Consider the following 16,470-nt stretch of genomic DNA (forward strand, 5'->3'; position numbering starts at 1 on the left):
GTGATTTATAGCTGGGTGACATTGTGAAGAGGCCACTTTTTAAAGGTCATTCTGGCTGCTGCAGAAGGGTTGTGCTGGAGTAAGAAGGCACCTGTAATCCTCGTGCCTTGAGGGCTGTGACTAAGGGGTGGAGAGAGGTGATGGATGTCAGAGAGGGAGGAAGAATCACAAGGCTTAATGCTGAGCTTTACTCCCCAGTCTGGAGGTGTATTTGGGGTTTTGACAGGGCCATAGTCTCCGGTTTTGCTGTCTTACACATATGGTAACTTTCCAGGATGGGGACAGGAGGCCTGATTCCTTAGGTATGCTCTACAGATGTCAAATCTCATGCCACTACTGCTGGATGCCACTCAGTCTCTCCTCCCACAATCTTCTTTCCCTAAGTCTAGCCTAAACTTGGCCAGCCAAAATCAGACAGACTCTGGGGGACGGTCAGCATGAGATGTTGGGGTCAGCCCAGGACTAAAGGAGATGCACATGACCTGTTCCTGAAAGACCTAGCAGGACAGGAGCTTTGAAGGCATTAGCTGTCCTGAGTCTGGTTACACTGTGATAAAGAAGCCCCAGGCCATGGCTGAGTGCCTGAAATCAGCAGAGACAGCTTTGGGAGGTTGGTCAGCAGAGACCTCTTTGAGGGTTTGCAATAAGGGTTCTTCAGCTTGTGGCAGCCTGGCAGAGGCTCTTGGGTTTTCTGGATGGACAAGATTGAATCAACTTAGTACCTAGTGTCCCTGATAAGAGTCATAGCTTCCAGCCTGGGCTAGGACTGGGTCTGGGAGAGGAATCACGCTGTGATTCCAGGCCCTACTGAATGCCTCTGCTGGGACCCACAACGCAACCTCTGGAAAGATCTGAGTGGGGCTGTCATGGGGCTGGGGACAGCTGGAGCCCAAAGGGTCCAATCTCAGAGCCATGCAGGGGCAGTACCCATGGACAACCCAGGCTCATGAGTAAGGAGAGTAGCCAGGTAGGTAGAGCAGATGAACAAATGGAGATTCCATATGTCAAAAGAGCCCCATTTAATGACAGAACAGAGGCTGGAGTCCTGGCACCACTCCTCCTAGCCCAGCGCCCCTCCCCAACTCCCTGGGGTCTTGAGTGGAGCCTAACTGAGAGTTCTCAGAGGCCACCATGGGATGGATGAGTTTGAGAGAGCCAGCAGTCTGATGCAGAAACTTCACATTGATTCAGTGAGGCAGCGTTGCTGTGCCAGGGTTGGCTTCCCCAGCCTCTCTGTGCAGACTGAGGTGGGTGTGTACTATGTGCTTAATTATAGTGCACATAACCAGAGAGGAGCTACTCAGAAGCACATGTCATTTTGTTTGGGGATAATAGACATGAAGGCTAGAAAACATCTATTAGATCATCCCGTCCTGCCTCTGCCAGAGCTGGTATGATGGGTGTCAAATCACTTGGGCTTTCTTCAGCCTGTGACTCAAACAGGGGGAGCTGGGTGAGGCCTCTGGGGAAATGGCAGCCCCAGGTGTTTCTCAAACTCTGCTCTGCTTTTCCTTGTCTGTCTCTTCACTTTTTTCCTCCACAGATCCGGTTCTGCAGGCCTTGCCCTCTCGTGTCCTCCCAGTGAGCCTTGACTCCTCCAGCTTCATCTACTGAGCCCCCGCTCTGTAGCAGGGCTGCCCACGCTCAGTTCTAGGGGTTCAGACAATGATATCCATCAATCCACAGTCAAGAGTAATGTGAGATGTGCCCACGAATAATTTCAGTTCATGACCAAATATGGAAACCACCATGCAAGAAACACCAGTGTAGGTTAGGGAAGGGAGAGCTGGCTTCTGTCTCTGCTTGTTGGAAAGAGATGGCAGCTCCCTTAGCAGAGCTGAGTGAGATTCATTAAGTGGAGGAAAGGGGTGGAGGTTTTCCTCCATTTAGTGGGGAGCTACGGCTTCCTTCTCTTCCTCCTACTGCCTGAGCTGGGCCTGGTTAATATCCTTTGTCTTCACTTCATCTTTTTGGCTGTGACTGACTCTCTCTAAATCCAACCTTTGCTACCTCATCCTTCTTTTCTTCCCCTTCTCTTCCTTCCTTTGTCCTATTTTAGATACAGTGGGCCAGCAGATGAGGTTTGAGACCCGGGCAGGAGTCAGGGGACCAGAAAACTAGGGCCAGAGCTGCCACCAGTCTTCAGCTCCTGAATCTGCAAAATGAGGGGTGAGGGCTAATCTCTATGGACCCGTTAAAGCTTGATGTTCTAGGAATTTCCAGAGCAGTGAGCTACCCAGGGGAGTCAGAGTCCAGAGGTGCGGCCTTATAGCTGTTTCTTTCTCGTGATTTCTACCCCACTATCAGTCTGGCAGCCCCGAAATCTACATGCCCAGCACAGACCCCCTTCCTGAGCTGTAGGACCACACATCCCACTGCTCCCTCCCTGGCCCTGGGAGGAGCTTTAAAACCAGCATGTCCAAAAAGAAAATCAGTACATTGCGTACCATTCCGATTCTGTTGCCAGGATGCATGTGCGTAGCGCACACACATTTGCACACTTCTGAGCATGTTACTTTCTGCTTAAAACCACTCCACCAGGATAAATCCCCAGAAATCACAGCTTGGTGTGGCACAGGCCTTTACTGACCTGACTCTAGACTTATCTCTCTTGTCTTCCCACCCCCCCTAGACATCATACTCTAGCTATCCCTTACTGGTGAACACACCATGGTGTTTCCCACCTCTGTGTCTCAGCATCGGTTCTTTCACTTGTATGGAAGATCATTTCTCCTTGTGTTTTACTGAGGAACTTCTTTTCATTCATCAAAACTCAGCTTATCACCTCTACCATGAACTCATCTTGGCCATCACTTGTCCCAGTTAATCACTCAATCTTCCTTGCCATCCTTACCCTGGTGAGTACAGTCTTTATACATTTATCAATTAGTTATTATCAGTTTACATGTGTGTGGGCACTCCATCTGCTATAGGTCTTGTTGTCCTAGATTTCTGTAGCACAATGCCCATCACTTATTAAGTGCTAAAGTTTCTGATTTTCATAAACCGAACTGAAATGAATCCCAATTACTGACCTGTGGGACTCCCAGCCCCCTGACATCTCGGCCCTGCCCAAAGTCAGGAGTACATTTCCAGAGGGCTCTGCAGTGGGAATAGCAGTGGGAGTCTGTGTGGATTCAGCTCAATACATGCCCTGTGTTAGGTGTTTTCCCTTTTGCAGGCTGGAGTGAGCCCTTGAGCTGACCCAGAAGTTCTGAGCATTTATCACCCAGTATTGATGACCGTGTATTTTGCCTCCTCTCTTTATGCCTAAAGATGAAGGAAGAAATACAAGCTCATGTTACAAAGAGTATTTCCCTGGTTTATCAGCTTTCCCCCTCTCAGTTTGAGCTCAGAATGATTTCTTAGTTCTCAGCTTTTCTTCCTCTGATCAAAGTGCCTGAGGCAGTGAGCACTAGGAGGGCAGGAGAGTTTCTGGCTGAGCCCAATGCTCCCCTCTTCTGGACTGTTTCAGGAAGCCGTGACCCAGTGTTCTCTGGTCAGGCGAGCATGGCCTGGCTGCGGAAGGGTCTCCAGAGCCTCGTGGTTCCGGGTGCCCTGGATATTAGGGGCAGCTGCCCTGCCTCCACTGGGAGAAGATTAAAGTCCCCTTTTCCTTCCTTCATCCCTCCCTTCCCCACCCTGTTCACTGAATCGCTCTTTTCTCTCCAATGAATTAAATGCAGAAAATCCTGAGCAGGATTTCTCTCTTCAAAGGACCAAATAACCTTTCTTTTTATTCCCCCTAATTTTTTTTCCAAACTGCACAAAGAAAACACGCAAACGGACTTCAAGTTAAAGGTGAGAGAAAGAAAGAAAAGTTGAAGCGAAGTAATTTTAACTTGAGAAGTAGAGCAGTTGAAACCCAGAAAAAAAAAGTACACTCAGCAATATAGTCCTTTCCTACAAATTAATTAACCCAAAGTGCTTGTTTAATTAGTGTGAGGAGTAGGGAATTGAGTAGCTAACAATATCTCTCACCCAGTTTAGAATTATGTTCACAAAATAATTTCTCCTTCTTTTCCTGAAAGGGTTGAGAACGTTGCCTTTATTGGTCTGGAATTAGTAGGCACCTCATGGCTGGAGGTGTATTTTCAGGTGGATTGGGCCTCTGAAGAGGTGGCTTTTCTGATGTACCCCTCTGACTCCCTGCTTGTGTGGATGACACAGGTGGCCTGGCTGCCACAGGGTGAGGGCAGAGGCCACTTAGCCCTGCTCTAGAGAAATAGCTCTGAGGGCTTCCAGAGACCAGGGCTCTGGGCCCCTCGGTCCTTCCCACTCTTCTCTTCCCACTTCTGTGCTGCATGTAAACTTCTTTTTTTTTTTTGGAGACGAAGTCTCACTCTGATGCCCAGGCTGGAGTGCCATGGCACGATCTTGGCTCACTGCAACCTCCGTCTCCTGAGTTCAAGTGATTCTCCTGCCTCAGTCTCCCGAGTAGCTGGGACTACAGGCTTATGCCATTATGCCCGGCTAATTTTCGTATTTTTAGTAGAGATGGGGTCTCATCATGTTGGCCAGGCTGGTCTCAAACTCCTGACCTCAGGTGATCACCCGCCTTGGCCTCCCATAATGCTGGGATTACAGGTGTGAGCTGCCACGCCCAGCCTGCATATAAACCTTTGAGTTTCCTGCTTTTGACATGAGCACGGATATTTATCACTTCTAGAAGCACTAGGAGAACTCAAGTCCAAGTGCCGAGAGACCTACAGTGCAGTTTAACACCTTCTCACAGGAGTCTTTGGGGTGGGGGCTTGCTCGGGAGCTGTAGAGCGTGGGGGTGGGATAAGTTCTCAACCCATGTTGTTCTTTTTTCCATAGACTCCTTTGGCATCTGGTGAGGCCTGTGGATTCATTCCCAGAATCACATTTTTAATGTGCTAAATAAATAACATAAATAAGACAAGTATGTGGTACAGTCAGAGGTGGGCTTCTTTATTAAGTGATTACAAAGCAAGATCTATTTGGAGGTCTAATAACTGTCATAACCTTGAAATAAATCTCATGTGAAGAAATCTGTAACAATCATAACATATTAAAAGATCCGATTTCTACTGTTGGCAAATCATAGATATTGCTAAAACTGTGGTTTATTGCCCGCATTTATAATTGAACGAAATGCTGGAGTTCAGTGAGAAGGATGTGAAAATAAAGAGCTCCTTTTCCCCCCATGTAAGTTCACTGGACCTCTGTTCTTTTCATGGGTCTTCTGGTGAGTCTTTGCTAATAAATGAGTTTCTTAGAAATGTCACCGAACCTTGGTGTCTTCTACTGAATTCTTTTGTACTTTACTTGGGGAGGCTTTGCCACTCTTTGTTGCTCTCTTGAAGTCATTGAGGGCTGCGTTGTTAAGGGACTGAAAGAGGTTGAAGATGATAGAAATGGAGTGAGAACCCCAGTATACCAGGTGCAGGACAAGTAGTACTAGGTCGTCGAGCTGTGCTGTGAGGAAAGAAGGCTGAGAGCTTGCATACGGGCCAAGGACGATACATGAGCGCTGAATCCCCTGTGCCTCACAGAAGGGAAAAGTGTGCCTGCTTAAGAGGTAAATTGGCCAACTCACATGGTGAGAGGGAGGCGCCTCGGGGACAGGCAGGGTGGAGGCCTATGGGGCGGGGCATATTGGCAGGTAAAGGAGGTGGTGGAATGTGGGCTACTGGAACAGAAAAAACCGTGATACCTGAACTTGAGCCCCTTTGGGCTGTAGGGACAGGGTAGGGCCTCTTTCAAGCTCCCCAGGATTCTGCACCATGATTGGATCCAAAATGCAAGTATATGGATTGCATATACATTGCACTGCACAATGTAATCCATACTGAAAATGTGCAGATTGTCAGGCACACCTGGCCAGACACTTCGAGTTCTTTCTCTTCTGTATGTTCTCCATGAGCGAGGTGTCAGTGTCATCATGTGTACTTAGAACTTTTTCACCCACTGCCCATTTCCTTCCCAAATAGCCCCTCCCAGCTTCTAAGCAGCAGTTTCAAGCATCGTAAACAAGTATCTGTAAGCCAGCTGCTCATTTGCCCCCTCTTTAGTGCCTTTGATCACTAGTAATCTCAGAGCAGAAAAATGGTTTTATCTTTCTTAGTTGTTATTCAGAGGACTGGGGGTGGGTGATTGAACTTCTCTGCTAGAGAAAGAAAAATTGCTCTTTTTTTTTTGTGATTCTGGCTGTTTTTATTTTTTCCCCTTTTACACAAAACCAAGTGGAAGAAATAATACAGGATTAAAACTGCAAAATTAATTAATCAGTAGAGCATGTATACACACAAAAAGTCCAGATAGGAAGACAGGCTTATTTGCAATTAAAGCAAGGTAAAATTAAGGTGTTTTTCTGATGAAATATTTAAAAAAATCAAACATATGCTACAAAGGGCACAACTGTTTAGAGCAATATTAAAGAGGAGAAAACAACACTTACTTAATAGGGACAGATAAACCACAAGGTAAGATGTAATTTTACTAAAGAAAAATCTCAAAATGACTTTTCTTCCCTAAGTTAATATTTTTGGGCCTTGAAAACAGAACCCACATGATACAGGCAGAGGGTTCCCTAAAGTCTTTGTTCTCTAACAAAGACTTAGAAAAGCCTTAGAGCTGTGTGCATCAGACCTAGTGTAAATCTGCAGGTAGAGGTATGGAATCCTCACTTTCTCCCTTTTAACACAAAGCTCAGGCTTTTCCAAGATATCAGGCCAAACCCTAATGACCAAGTGACCATCAGAAGTTTTGTGGTGAGAGATTAGATACAATTCCAAATAAACTGGAGCCCACAGGCCTGTTCTTCCTGATGAAGAGTGTGCGTGTGTGCTCACGCGCGCATGTGTAGGAGACTACCTCGTACTTTTTAAACCACAGCCAAAGATGCAGAAGAGGTTATTTTTTTCTTTGGGGACTGTGTTGCTCTTTTCTCCAGGAAGTATTTGTTAGTGCTTTCTATTCATAGCACCGTGCTAGGCACTGTTGGTCAGGAGGGCAGGCAAATGCCAGAGTAAATCAGATTCACGTTCTGCTACCGGAAAGCAAAGTGTGATGTGGGAGGTAAGATGAGACTGTCTGGGTTACTGCAAGAGGAGGGGCTGAGAAAATTGCACATGAGAGGTGCCAGCAGAAGGCCACCAAGGTGACCTTGAGAACTGTGGCCCAGCTGACAATTTAAAATTACCAGCGATAAAGAGGATATTGCAGTGCCTCACTGGGAAAAGTAGAAAAGCAGGTCAGGCAGGGTTTTCTTAAATGCTAATTACACAGTCTCAAAACATAAGGGACACATGCAGGTTTATTCTTTGTCCTTTGAACCTCATTGATGCCAAAGCACTTTCATGCATGTTGTTTTATTAGCACTTTGTGATAAAACTATGACATAGCATGAGTTACTATTCCCATCTGAGAGCAAAAGGAATACAAGGCCAGAGACATGAACACCTTTGTACCGTACTTGAGGATCGTCCCTGCCAAGCTATAACTTGGGCAGGAAGACGGAAAAGGTATCACACATAGGTGCCTGGGGATATTGATATCAGAGCTTAGATCCCAATTTTCAAGGCTGTAAGCTCTTGTCTGCTTTTTTTCTGTAGGAGGGGGACAGAGCCTGCTTCAAATGGAATGGAGTGTGTCCATCTCTAGCACATCATGCTCACTGAATGTCTGGGGGAGACGGTTGAGGTGGAGCTGAAGGCAGTCGGGGGAGACCTGTGAAGACCTTCTCTGAAGAAGGAGGGTAAATGCCACATGATCTTTGGTGCCTGTTGGTATCTGGTCCCTTCCCCACTAATTCTAGTCTTTCTAACTCCTACCCAGGTGTTAGGTGATCATGTATGAAGCAGTGACTTCTTGGGATTATTTATCTTTTACTTTGGATGTCTAATCAGAATAAAGCACTCATCTTAAAGGCAAGAAGTGATAATGATGGATGGTGACATGATGGAGGCTGCAACCCTTCCACCTGTTTGTAAAACACTAAAAAAAAAGTGACCTCAGGTAAGTAAGTATCCTCCAGTGAGAAAGTAATTATTTCCTACCAACCACATGATAAATGTACAGGTGAGTAAAACTTGGACGGTTGAGGGAAAGTTTATCTAGAAGAATGGCTGGTAACTTAGACCCTAGGGACAGAACTAGAAGGAACTCAAATGAGGACCGTGGTCAGCTCAGCCAAGGGCAGGGTGAGGGATGTGGGGCCGTAGCATTCAGGGGCAAGTTTCCACAGGCAACTTCTTTCTTGGTCAACACTGATAACTTTCTGCACTCACAACTTCTACCACGTTAGCACCTGGTTATCCATTCCTGACCCGCCTCTTCTCCTTGTTAATTAATTTCCTGTTTCTGATTGGAATTGCCGTGGGTGATTCTGCACCTACAGGTAATCAATACGGGGATGGGTCTACTCTTATTTTCACAATTCTGTTTCCTGTCTTCTCAGCCCACAGAGGTGCTTTCTCCTGGATGCACTCAGCACTCATACAGGGATGGGAGGGGATCTCAGGCCCTGGAATGCCCCAGGGAGGGGTCCTGAAAGAAGGACACTTCCTAATTTGTATTTTATTTGACATTTACCTACCATTTGTGTACTAGTCATTGTTCTAATTGTTTTACAAATTTAACTATTTAATCCTTACAACCACTATAATCCCCATTTTAAAAAAGGAGAAATGAAGACCCAGAGAGGTTAAATAACTTAGCCAAAGTCAAACAGCTATCAAATAGCCGAGGTTAAGATTCAGATCCAGGTAGTCTGGCCCTAGAACAACACTGCACAATACAAATAAGATGTAAGGCACCAATGACAAGCCCATACATAATTTAAAATTTTGTAGTAGCTACATTAAAAACACTTTAAAAAGAAACAGGGAAATTAACTCTAATAACTTGTTTTCCCTAACCAATCTAAAACGTTATCATTTTGACATGTAACCAATATTGAAAACTATTAATGTGATATATTCTTCCCTACTAAATCTTCAAAAGTAGTGTGTATTTCACACTTACAGCACATGTCAGTTCAGACTAGTCTCATTTCAAGTGCTTAGTAGCCGCCATGCTGAGCGATGCTTCTTTAAGTCCTGCTCTTCAGCAGTGAGCTATGGTGCCCCTTGGCTAATCTGCCCATGGAGTCTAGAAGGACCTTGAAGGTAGGGCTTTTAGAACAACTGCTTGTTAGCAGAGGTGTGGGCATGATACAAAGACACAGGGAGAAACACAGGGGAAGACACACCAGTAGGACTACCACCGCCTGCATCAAGGAACATGACAAAGATTCCCATCCCCTTGAGAAGTTGGAGAAGGCTAATCCTGGAGTTTGTGGGTATTCTGAGAGCTGGGAAAGTGTCTTCTTGAAGACACCCTAACCCTGTGTGCACAGCAGATGCCTGGAGTCCAAAGAAGAGCCTTGCTCATGAAGAGCCACCACGATGAAGAAGCCATACCCATAAGGCCAACACTGGCAAGTAGAGAAGGAAATGGAAAGTGTCTCCAATTCTCTCTAGTAGCTCCCGCATCATAACTACCCCTGAATTCTGCTTATTAATCTGTTGTTATTTATTTATTTGGTTGTATTCCATTTTATTCCTTGAATGGGTGAGATGTGTTTACAAAGATAGTTGGATAATGACAAGATGACATCAAAGACTCCAAAACATGAGGCAGAGGAGAAGTAAGAATGGGAAAGCTGAATGGAAGCAGGTGAAGTGGGTTCAAAAGTGCCTCCCTTAGGATCTCGAATACTGGCTAGAGATGGGCTGTATTGATTTGAGTCTAAGCTTCCCAACAGCCTAGGCTGAGAGGGACGCACGATGGTTACACGAATCACAGTGTAACTAAACAGAAACAAGCAGGAGCAAGAAGCAGAGTGAAGATGTTACTGTTTTAGATTCAGAGCCTGAGAGAAGGCCCTCTGAACTCCTTGAAAAGAGGCGTCATCCAGTCTCGATGCCATCCTCAGCAGGACACTGGTGTAAGATCTTCCCTACCCTTCCATGCACCCAGAGTTTCCTTTCCTGCCTCTGTTTAGACTGAGGGCTTATCACTGTAGCTATTCTATAGCCATTGTGCAGCATACAATGCTTCCCAGATACTCAGCACACAAATAAACTGGCTTAATTTGAGGACAGTTGCAGTGATTTAGATCAATGCATTTTTAGTGCGGGAACTACTGTGAGTTCAGCAAAGCCTGTCTCCTTCAGTCCTGGACACTTACCATGAGTGCTTTTCTCAGCCTTCATTGCAACTAGGTGTGGCCTCAAGACTGAATGTGGGCAGAAACGGTTGGAAAGTAAACGTGTTCTCTCTAAACCCCTTTCCCTATATGCTGTCTGGAAGGAAAAGGATATCAGGACCCACAGGAGGGTGGAGTTACAGGAAAGAAGAAGCGTGGGCCCCTGGAGGCCTGGGGGAAGGAAACACAGCCAGAAAACCTCAATTGGGCTGTGATGTGCACAAGAAACTAACTTCTACTGTGTTAAGCAACTGAGAATCCAGGATTCATCTGTTAGAACAGCTAGCAGTACTTTAACTACTACGATTCCCTGTCGGGAAATAGTCCCTAAACACAATTCCTCTCAATCAAAGGGCACTGAAAGGTTTGAGTGGCACCAAGTTCAAGGTTACATTCCCTGACAACTAGCAGGAGTGCAAATATTCTCCATTGCAGGGAAGTGGGGAGGTGTAGAGTCTCATGTTTTAACAGTCACCCAAGGTGGGAGTAAGATTAACATACTCTTGTCAAAATTGTGTCACCTTACAAGAACTCCTGCCTGAATAGAAAGCTCTTATGTCTCCTTTTGGAGATAAGCCAGGATGTACCTGTGGGTAAGGCCAAGATTCTCTTTAGAAAGTCATTTGGATCTACCTGAACACATGGGAAAATGATAAGCAAGGCCACACAGCTTTATACAGTGAAATCTGCTCTAATAATTTTTGCCTGGAAAAAAAAATTTTAAAACAGCCGTAACCCTATGACTGTTGTGCCCTTAAGAACAAAACAAAACTTGCACAGTTTACCTGTCCAAGTCCCCTTCTTTTTTATTTTAAAACTACTATATTGTGGCATGACTGACATGGAAGGAACTATATGTATATTTAGTGTATACAACTTGATGAGTTTGTGAATAAGTGTACATCCATACAACTGTCACCACCCTCAAGGCCACAGACATACCTGTCACCTCCCAAGGCTTCCATGCCCCATTTGTTTTTATTATTATTTCTATTTGTGGTAAGAACACTTAACATAAGATTTACCCACTTAGCAAGTTTTAAGAATACAATCGGCTGAGCTCGGGTGGCTCACACATGTGATCCCAGCACTTCAGGATGCCAAGGCAGGAGGATCACCTGAGGTTGAGAGTTTGAGACCAGCCTGACCAACAGGGAGAAACCCCATCTCTACTAAAAATACTAAATTAGTCGGGTGTGGTGGTGCATGCCTGTAATCCCAGCTACTCAGGAGGCTGAGGCAGGAGAATTGCTTGAACCCAGGAGATGGAGGCTGCAGTGAGCCAAGATTGCACTATTGGACTACAGTCTGGGCAACAAGAGTGGGGAAAAAAAAAGAATACAATACAGTGTCATGAGCTATAAGGTCTATTTGGTAGAGAAGGTCTCCAGAAACGGTACCTTTTGACCATCCTATCCCCATTTCCCATTTCCTCTCCCCCAGTCCCCTGGCAACTACCCTTCCACTACTTCTATATGTTTGACTGATTTAGATTCCACATATAAGTGAGATTGTGCAGTAATTGTCTTTCTGTGCCTGACTTATTTTGCTTCATATAATGTACTACATGTCCCTCCATGTTATTGCAAATGGCAGAATTTTCTTCTTTTTTAAGACTGAGTACTATTTTATTGTGTGTATACACACACACACACACACACACACACACACACACGCACACACTGCATTTTAGATATTCATTTATCCATCAATGGACACTCAGTTTGTGTCCATTTCTTGACTATTGTGAATAATGCTGCTGTAAATCTGGGAGTGTAATTATGTCTTTGAGATTCTAATGCTGACTTCAATTTCTTTGAGTAAATATCAAGAACAAGCTGAGGCCTCATATTTCTAGATTTCAAATTACATTACAAAGCTATAGTAATCAAAACTGTATAGTGCTGGCATAAATATGGACACACAGACCAATGGGACAAAATAAAGACCCCAGAAATAACCCTATGCATGTAAGGTTAACTGATTTTCAAGAAAAACACCAAAAATATAAACTGGGGAAAGAATTGTTTCTTCAATAAACAGTGTTGGCAAAACTGGATCTCCACATGCAAAAGAGTGAAATTTGATCCTTATGCCATACACAAAAATAAACTCAAAATGGACTAAAGACTTAAATGTAAGACCTGAAAACATAAAACTTCTAGAAGAAAACATAGAAAAGCTCTGTGACAGTGGTCTTGGAAATATACTTTTGGATGTAACACCATAAACACAGCAACAAGAGTCAGAGTAAACAAGCAGAATTGTGTCAAACTAGGAAGCTTCTGTACAGCCAAGGAAACAATCTACAAAATGAAAAAACTACAGAATGGCAGAAAATATTTGCAAACTATACATCTGATAAGGGATTAATATTCAATACATATAAGGAACTCATACAACCCAATAGCAAAAAAACCAACCAAATGAAATAAGTTAAGTCATTAAAAAATGGGCAAGGGACCTCAACAGACATTTCTCCAACAAAGACATGCATCAGGGCTGGACGTGGTGGCTCACACCTGTAATTCCAGTACTTTGGGAGGCTGAGGTGGGCAGATCACAAGGTCAATAGATAGAGACGATCCTGGCCAACAAGGTGAAACCCCGTCTCTACTAAAAATGCAAAAATTAGCTAGGTGTGGTGGCCGGCGCCTGTAGTCCCAGCTACTCAGCAGGCTGAGGCAGGAGAATCACTTGAACAGGAGTTGGAGATTGCAGCAGTGAGCTGAGATCTCGCCACTGCACTCCAGCATGGCGACAGAGCAAGACTCGGTCTCAAGAAAAGAAAAAAAGACATGCATCAGTGATCAGGGAAATAGAAATAATAAACCACAATGAGATATCTCCTCATGCCTATGAGGATGGCTATTATTATTATTTTTTCTTTTGAGACGGAGTTTCTCTCTTGTTACCCAGGCTGGAGTGCAATGGCGCGATCTCGGCTCACTGCAACCTCCGCCTCCTGGGTTCAGGCAATTCTCCTGCCTCAGCCTCCTGAGTAGCTGGGATTACAGGCATGCGCCACCGTGCCCAGCTAATTTTTTTGTATTTTTAGTAGAGACGGGGTTTCACCATGTTGATCAGGTTGGTCTCAATCTCTCGTGATCCACCTGCCTCGGCCTCCCAAAGTGCTAGGATTACAGGCTTGAGCCACCGCACCCGGCCGAGGATGGCTATTATTAAAAAAAAAAAAAGAAGATAAGTATTGGCAAAGATGTATAGAAAAGGGAACCTAGTACGCTGTTGTGGGAATGCAAATTGGTATGGCCATTATGGAAAACAGTACAGAGGTTCCTCAGCATTAAAAATGGAATCACCATATGATCCAGCAATACCACTTCTGAATATTTATTCAACCTGGGCTTTAGTTTCTAAGCATGATGAATGTTAAATGCATGTGATGGGCCAGAATTGCAATCCTTCAATCTATGTGTATGATGCCAAACAAACTCTCTAGAATACTTACATGTCATGTCAGTAGTAAACACAATTCTGTTCCCATTGCTCTGAAAAGGTTATAAGCACATGAGCACCAGGTAAAATCACAGAACAGGCATTTCCAGGTGCCACGCCCACTATGCAAAGTGAGATGGTTATAATATTTATGGACGAGGTCCTGGCGGAGAGCCTGTGGGGAAATGTTTCTCCCAGAATAACACTGTGGGCACATGGTCGTGCTTAATGGCCGACTTAATTTTGTCCCATTTCTTGTGATGGGCCCTTCTGTCTTCGTCACATTAAGTGTTAAGGGAGGCTTCAGGTTCGTGAGCCTTGCTAGTGTGCAGGGCTACTTTGCTTCTGATGGACACTTACCACTGAGTCATCTGCAGAGCTTGGTGATCTTCCCAGGTATGAGCTCATACATTCTGCAGATTCCAGGGAACAGACAAGAGCAACAGCAATGAAAGAACCAAGACAAGGTACTGGCTGGAGTCTCTGATGCTAGGCCAGCTGTCCTGCAGTGTGGTCTGGGAAGCAGATATTCCTCCAATGGACACAGCTATCTTTAATTTCAAACTTCACCCTGACTGCACAGGACCTGAACTTTTGTCCTTAGAAGAGGTAAAGCCAAATTCTGGCTAAAGATTGAGAAATTCACAATAAAGTAGCCCAGATCTGATTTTTTTTTTTACCCTCATTTGACTTTCCAAGTATGGTCATAAATCATCCTGGATTTTTCTTCCACAGTCTGCCCTCTTCTGGGAAGGTCTTAAGATTGGGTGGGATTGTGAGTGGATGCTTCCTTACTATAGAGACTGGGTGGCTGGGATACCTGGGATCTGGGGTTCCTGAGGTCTACAGTCCAAAGTACCTGTTACCTAAGCCCAGGGCTGTGGCCTGGGGAGGGGCGGGTGGGGGAGATTTTCCTGTTTCATGCCTTGCTGACTATCCATTCTCCTCAGATGCAGGACCTTGAAGAAGACATCCATGTCCAATTACAGGCATGCACTATAAACTCATTAGAAAGCACACAAATCACCCCAGCATCTTATGAACCTGCAGCTCCTGAGTCAACAGGTCTGGGGCAGGGCCTGAGACTGCATGTCTAACCAACTGTCAGGGGATGCTGATGCCGCTCCAAGGACCGCAGACTGCATAGAAGGGCCCAGGGGATGGTGCGCAGAGTGATGTTTGGAAAAGGCATAAGTCCCCACAGCTCACCGGCGCCTGCAGCGGGGGAGTATGAGTCTGTGATGAGAAGGGGCTGCTATTAGTCTGAGTGAGAAGAGAGCGGCTGGGAGAAGGGCTGCCTGGGGCCTGTGGAGCACATCCCTGCTGGGCTTCCTTCCACGGATCTTGCCTTTGCGCTTTTGTGCCTTCGCTTTTACCAGTTTGGAAGGGCCTCATTGTACCCTGCAGTATTTTCAGCTAGATATTTAGGCAATCTGAGAATATAAGCAAGCTAGCAAAAGGCACCTGATAGAAAAGCCTCCTGACCCGGGGCAGAGGGGCTGCTATGCACTCTTTGCTCCCTGACAGATATCTGAGATCAAAGCCCAGCTCATTTTTGTCCTCTCCTCCTCCAGGGATGCTAAGAAGGGGGCGCCTCCACTCTTGGAGAGGCTTGGCTCTTTGCATCCTGACGTGCACATTTTCTGTTTTATAGGAAGAAATGCGTCTTGGCTGAATGCCCATGTTTTGCCCCAGCACATCCTTTTTACCAAAAGAGCCATCCCTGGAGCTGCCAAGAGTGTTTACGAGAAAGCCATCCAACAGTACTTTGCATGTGGGAGCATGGCTGACCGTAGACATGGCCTTCCCCATGCCACGAACCATCCGTCAGACAGCCTGGCACGTGCTGTTGGTGTCTTTATTTTTACCCCCAAATGTAAAGCTGGATTCTTCATTTTTTTTTTTTCTTTTTTCCAGCTGGGAAAACTCCTGTCAGCGGATGCAGTGTCCTTTCCAGATTCAATATTATGCAAACTGCATATTGGCAAATGGAGTAAACAAATATGTCCATGAAGTTTCTGGATGCACAGAGAGGGGGCCGTACCAACACACAGGCGCAGACCTACGATCTGCATGGGAATGACTGAGCCCCGTTGGCCAGCCCTGCGGCCATCTCCTCTGCCGTCTCTCTCCCCTGGAACATGTCTGAGCACCTGAGATAATGGGCCACTCTGCTGCCCGGCAGCAGAGGACAAGAGGCAGCACACAGATAGAGGGGCGGCTGTAGGTTAAATTGGAGGAATCAATGGCTGGGTCTGGGGGCTCCTTTCAGGGGATGAAAGAGAAGTTGCCACAGCCAGTCCTGCGCCTGTTCTAGGCCCAGCTAGTCCTGCCCCTGCTCTAGGGCTGGCTCTTACCCCTTCAGCCCCACCCACAACAATCAGGCTTCTCAACCACAGGCAAGGCTGTGGACATTTGGGCTTTTCAGCTGTGTCTCCCCTGCCTGTCAGGTATGGAGAGGAGGCATTACCCATATTGAGACTTCCTGGTAGAGAGAACTTGGCCCAGTTCCTTTCTTATCACAGACTTTAGTTTCCAGGCATGGGGAGAGTTAAAGTGCGTGTGATGGACCAAGGCTGGCTTTAGCCCTGCAGTTCTGCAAAGTGTAGGACGCTTCTGCGCTATGCTGATCCCAACCTGCTCCTATTGCAATAACTCTGGGAGATTAAGTACTTTAAAAAGTTTCCCTTCTAAGCAGAGGAGCAAACAGATTTAAAAGGATAAGAGTGTTTTTTTTTTTTTTTTTTTTTTTTAAAGGTGGGCAGTGAATAATTGGTGAAGCTAGCGTTTAGACCTGG

The sequence above is a fragment of the Callithrix jacchus genome, chromosome 14 (assembly GCF_049354715.1).
Source record: "Callithrix jacchus isolate 240 chromosome 14, calJac240_pri, whole genome shotgun sequence".
NCBI lineage: Eukaryota > Metazoa > Chordata > Mammalia > Primates > Cebidae > Callithrix > Callithrix jacchus.